Source organism: Anabrus simplex, chromosome 7 (assembly GCF_040414725.1).
Source record: "Anabrus simplex isolate iqAnaSimp1 chromosome 7, ASM4041472v1, whole genome shotgun sequence".
Classification (NCBI taxonomy): Eukaryota; Metazoa; Arthropoda; class Insecta; order Orthoptera; family Tettigoniidae; genus Anabrus; species Anabrus simplex.
The window spans coordinates 105,587,241-105,593,240 of NC_090271.1; the positions used below are offsets into that span (position 1 = coordinate 105,587,241).

General features: G+C 38.0%; 1 protein-coding gene across 2 annotated transcripts in view; it reads right to left on the bottom strand.

The window, feature by feature from the left end:
• Window positions 1-4,416, bottom strand: part of Nup107 (nuclear pore complex protein Nup107) — a 262,527-nt gene extending 258,111 nt beyond the window's left edge. Inside the window, exon 1 of one of the 2 annotated variants that reach the window (XM_067151227.2) lies at window positions 4,221-4,416. The gene's annotated coding sequence lies outside the window, so the exon portion shown is untranslated. Of the gene's footprint in view, window positions 1-3,824; window positions 4,080-4,220 lie in introns of those variants that run through there. The other variant, XM_067151228.2, reaches the window with a different exon arrangement.
• Window positions 4,417-6,000: the final 1,584 nt, after the last annotated feature.

The window sequence follows — 6,000 nt, forward strand, 5'->3', positions numbered from 1 at the left end:
TTTACGTCGCACCGACACAGATAGGTCTTATGGCGACGATGGAATAGGAAGGGCCTAGGAGTTGGAAGGAAGCGGCCGTGGCCTTAATTAAGGTACAGCCCCAGCATTTGCCTGGTGTGAAAATGGGAAACCACGGAAAACCATTTTCAGGGCTGCCGATAGTGGGATTCGAACCTACTATCTCCCGGATGCAAGCTCACAGCCGCGCGCCTCTACACGCATGGCCAACTCACCCGGTACCCATAATTTATGAGGCATGTCCTGTAGAGGGGTGCCAACTCTATGGCACCCAGGTTGCTTTGGCTCTCTGAAGAAGTATTTGGTAAGGAATAGGCCCGCAAAACTAATTAAGAGAATGAAATGGAAAGTAGTTTAAGGAGCTGGGTGGACAAGTTAAAGATGTGTTAAGACACTTTTTTTTTTTTTCCAGTGTCAACTCAGTTTCAAGCTTAGGAGCTGAGAAAAGATGGATGTAGAAGAGGTGGGATTGATGAGGAGAGAGCCTATCCATTTAAAGATTGCAGTCTATGAAGATGTGGTGATTATCCTTGTCCTGTTGTGTTTCCATGTTTGACCTCTTGTCCTATTTCTGTTTCTCCCTCTTCCCACACTGAACTGCAGTTGTGTACGCCCTTCTTCTTCTTAATTTGCTTTGACCGACTACGGACCACGTTAATCCAAATTCAGCTTCATCTGTCTGGGCTTTAATCCTCGTTCAGTACTCCTTCATCCTTTCACTCTGCAATCTCCCTCCTTTCTTCTGTCCTATTATGTGTACCTTTCTTATTCCCCTCTCTCTAATTATAACACTTAGAACACTATTATTTACTTCTAAAATACACAATTAGAACACCACAATATCCTGTAAAAAAATTAATAATTTAAGTGTGTTTTAACAAGTAAGTTAGTGTGTTCTAAGAGTTATAATTCATTTACCAACAGAATGTAAACCTTAAATGTTATATTAACACTTTAAAGATGACACTAATAAAAAGGGGTAATACAGCTGAACCTCTCTTCTGCAGACACCATCGGTTCCACGGAAAAATGTCCACTACAAGAAGTGTCTGCTGTAACAAGGCTGTCAAAATTACTTGACAAAATTACTTAACATTTTAATGGCAAAGAACATCCACCTTAAATATAAGCATACCTTTGTTTTGGTTATTTTAATTAAATATTTGCATAGGAGATAAAACCACGGAAAACCATCTTCAGGGCTGCCGACAGTGGGGCTCGAACCTACTGTCTCCCGAATGTAAGCTCACAGCTGCACGCCCCTACCCGCACAGCCAACTTGCTTGGTATATGTGATTTTACAGCTGTTTCAAATATCAGAACTTTTAGACGTACCGGTAATCATTCAGCTTTGTCTGTGTAAATTTGGCACATTTTTTCTTTACTGCAGTATTCCCCAAAAGGATAAACTGTTAAATGCTTCCACTGTGTTATTTCCATACTTGCAATCCAACATGTCACAAAAATAATTCTTCATCCATTGAAGACTTTTTTTTTTTGCTAGTAGCTTTACGTCGCACTGACACAGATAGGTCTTATGGCGACAGGACAGGAAAGGCCTAGGAGTTGGAAGGAAGCGGCAGTGGCCTTAATTAAGGTACAGCCCCAGCATTTGCCTGTTGTGAAAATGGGAAACCACGGAAAACCATCTTCAGGGATGCCGACGGCCAACTCGCCCGGTGAAGAATCTTTAATCCATGCTTCAATGATACAACTTCTTGCGATACTTAAAGCTGAAGATTTAAGTTAAAAGAATTAGAACACAAGACTACCAGTGCAGTTTGGGAAGAGACCTGTACAGAGGAATTACCTTCACAGCTACTACAGCATTCCTATGTACATTTATTTCTCTCTTTTTCTTGGATTCAAAATAGTACAGACATTCAAAAGGAATTCCTATACATCTGCAGAATGGTTTAAAAGAAAGGACAAGATAGTCTGGAATAAAAAGTAAAGAAAAAGAAGTATCCCGGAATGAACAAAGCGTCTGCTTAAGTCAAGTGGATGAGACTTAAGGCGACATCTGCTGTCTGAGGTTTGAGGTGACTGCTTAAATGAGGCGTATTTAACACGTGTCTTATGTTAAATAAAATCTGTTCTGTGGAAAAATGTCTGTATAGGGATCTATCGACTGATTAACGGGTCCGTTTGGGCAGGTTCAATTGTAATACAGTACACCAAGACACGCTTTTACGTATTTCGAAAACTAGGAATGAAAGCATTTTCAGTGCGACATCTGTGGCAGATGTTCTTCAGTAAAACCCAGAAATGAAGACTAGGCTTTCAGAGTTCTTGACTTTTGTTTGACTCCAACTAACAATCCCTATATCAACTTCTACAGCAGAAAGTTCATTTTTGAGTCTGAGAAAGACTGAAAGACTACCATACTTTTAGGTTAAGTCAATATTCCACCTTTACAATACCATAAGTTTATTGTCTATTTATTTAAACAACATTATTAACTATGACGGGACATGTTTCGTCTAACTTGTAGACATCATCAGCCGTAAGATATTTAAGAAAAAGCACAAAAAAGACAAGGACAGAACAACACATTAAAATAAATCGGGTTGCCGAACACGTATTTTAGCTTTCGATTGAGGTGAATGGGGAAAGAACAGACTTGCATATTTCATCTTGGTGTTATGAGTAGGACATATTTTAATTCAGACAAAGCTGTAGAGGCTACTCCGCAATGTTAGTAACACGAGGCAACGCTATGTGGCGCACGCGAAGTGACTGTCCTTTGTTTAATAAGGTTTCCACTAGTTGCGCTGAGGTAAGTAGAATAGCAATGCTGCCAACTGTTGGCTGTCGGTTTGATATAGCTATACCTTTTTTTCCTTGCCGTGTGGACAGTATGCGCCGCGGGATAGAAAAGAGCCTCTCGGAGGGAGTGTGGCCCCAAAGGGGCCAATGTTCTTATGACAGAGATTGGTCTGGATGTGCAAAGATAGGTTACAACTGCTAAATTACCTTTTTTTCTTGCTGTACGGACAGTATGCACCGCGGCAATAAAAAAGAGCCTTTCGAAAGGGCCACTGTTCTCATGACAGATGCTTGTGCTTGTTGTTTTAAGGGGCCTAACATCGAAGGTCATCGGCCCTCTCATGACAGAGATTGGCCTGGATGTGCAAAAATATGTTAAAGCTAATAAATGACCTTTATTTCTTGCCGTAAGCCTCAACATTAAACGAGGAATCAAGAAAGTGTAAGATTACCATCCGACGCCATGGCACTTTCAAACTTAAAGAAAAACACTTTCAAGATTAAAATTATTCTGTCCACCTTTTCAATACAAATTTAGTGATTCAATTCACATTTAGTGATTAATCACTAAAAAATATATTTGTATTGAAAGGGTGGACACAATTTTAATCTTGAAAGTGTTTTACTTATTGTATCTTCAGTATGGACCAAAATGAGATTAGTTACTTGTAACTTTCAAACTTCACGGACCTCTTTAGTCTATTTTCTTTTGCCGTGGTTGGTAACATTGGCCAATGCCTTGGCAGAAGCAATGTATAATGGCGCCTGGACCACTAGGGCCTACTTTAGGTTATAAAAGTAAATATACTTCTAGGGGCAGGTGGGTTGGACCCTGGCAGGATAATGAACACATCTCTCCTCCAAAATCATTTCTACGTAAGAATAACAGCACTTTCATATTATGTAATAATCCTTGCAGAGTAGACTGAACATTTCTACCTTAATTTGACATATATGAACCATAAATCATGCCACATTCCACATTTATTCCTGGGCCTTATGATTGTTATTTCTATCTGGAACACTAGCAAACTCACCAATAACTTAGAAGACAAAATACTGTACGACTGACATACTTTGTCCTTGTAGCAGTCTCCTCATGGGGAAGTTGTATTAATTAGAAATGTTTTATATATATTTAAGCATTCATTTATATATTTATGGCTTACTTGATTGAAGCATACACTACCTATTAATACACGATATTTCAAAGACCTGTTAATAACTGCCCTATTGATTGATCTAATGACATTTTTTAGAAACTAAAAACCCTATTCAGCCCCAAACATGTGCCCCCCACCCCCGACCACACAACATCAGTTATTTCCCACAAGTGTCACGACGCTTGTTGAGGGTTTAAGACAACGAAGAAAAATCCAAGGATCAAAATATGATGTTAACAGTTTTGGAACATTTGAAAGCATGTTTCTTACCCGCACTAGTTCTTCCAGACAAGACTAATAGCCTACCGTCATCCTATTCAATAAGAACACATTGTTAATCCAATCGGTGACATATAAAATAAACTAATCCTCGCTTTAACAGCATTTGCCATTTACAGGCTAGACAACACACAATACTTCGAAGTCTAAGCGAAACATGAGTAATTCATATACACAACAGCCGCCATACTTGACCGCCTACTTTGTGTAACATAACAACCAACATGGACATGTCAAAATTCTCAACTTTTCATTGAAATACATTATTTCTCGGCTAATGACCACCATCAAGTGGCTCAGTGTGCGCCTTGTCTTTTACTTTATTTTTCATTTAGCAAAGAAATCATGCGAAGACCTTTTGTGGTTCCTTCTTTTCTCTAAAATTGATTCTAGAGGATATTTGTTTAATTACATTGCTTCCCCGTTTTCAAACAAAACGGTCTGGCCTCTGGCGGGAACTTGGGCATTCAACATCCAAGAAAGAATCATCTGTGTTGGTTAACCGTCACAGGTTAGGTAAAAACAAATACAGTAAAGATACTGTATTTGGTAAAAATAGATCGAGAATGACTTCTTGATGACATTTGCACAATTGTTCAAAACTGCAGTAAAATATATTTCCAAAGTAAACATTGTTCCTACGACATTGCAATAAGAACTTTATTAACAGAGGGGAATTCCATAACCTATTAAAGTACTGACCTGTCTTTTGACATTCAAGGCGAACTTCTTCTTATTTTTATTACCATTAATTGTTCCATCCAAAGCCGTCGCATTGAATTTCAGACCTTTGTATTAACACCCATAGAGATGAACATCAGTCAATAAATTAATCAGTTAATCAATAGCAGTTCTCTCCATTATAAGCTTCGTTTAAGGGCAGAAGATTGATACATATTTAGGAGAATTGGAAGGTGACAGTAATATTCTGGTAAACACTGCCATTAATTTGAATTTTAGATTTAAAGGAGAGAACAAAAAAAGTAGTAATTATTGTTCGTATTCATAGCATTTGTTCCCTAGTAATTGCTTACCTTGTCCTTTCTTAAATAATTTCAAAGAAGTTGGAAATTTATCAAACATCTCCCTTGGTAAATTATTCCAATCCCTAATTCCTATTTTAAAAAAAAGTTTGACTTCTTGAATTACAACTTTAACTTCATAGTGTGATGTTTCCTACTTCTTAAAATGCTGCTGAACCTGATTTGTCTACTAATGTCATTCCACACCATCTCTTCACTGACAGCTCAAAATATACTGCTTCATTGAGTAGCCCAATGTTTGTAATATTTTTGTAACATTACTCTTTTGCTGGAAATCACCCAGAAAGAATTGTGCTACTTTTCTTTGGATACCAGTATGTTTCCAGTTCTCATATCAAGTAATCCAAGTTGATGGCCTCATACACTGGAACCATACTTTAATCTTGGTCTTGCCAGTGACTTATATGCCCTCTCCTTTAGATCCATATTACAACCGCTAAATATCGTCATAACCATATGAAGAGATCTATAACGTTTATGTGATTGACCCTTATATTAACACCTAGGTACTTACAGTGATCCCCATGAGGTACTTTAACCCCATCAATGCAGTAATTAAAGTTGAGAGGACTTCTCTCTTTGTGAAACTTACAGTCCAAATTTTCACCCTGTTTACAATCATACCATTGCCTGCTGTCTACTTAACAACATTCTCGAGGTCTTTTTGAAGTCAATCACAGTCCTGTAACTTATTATTTATACAGTATAATGTCATCTACAAAAAGCCT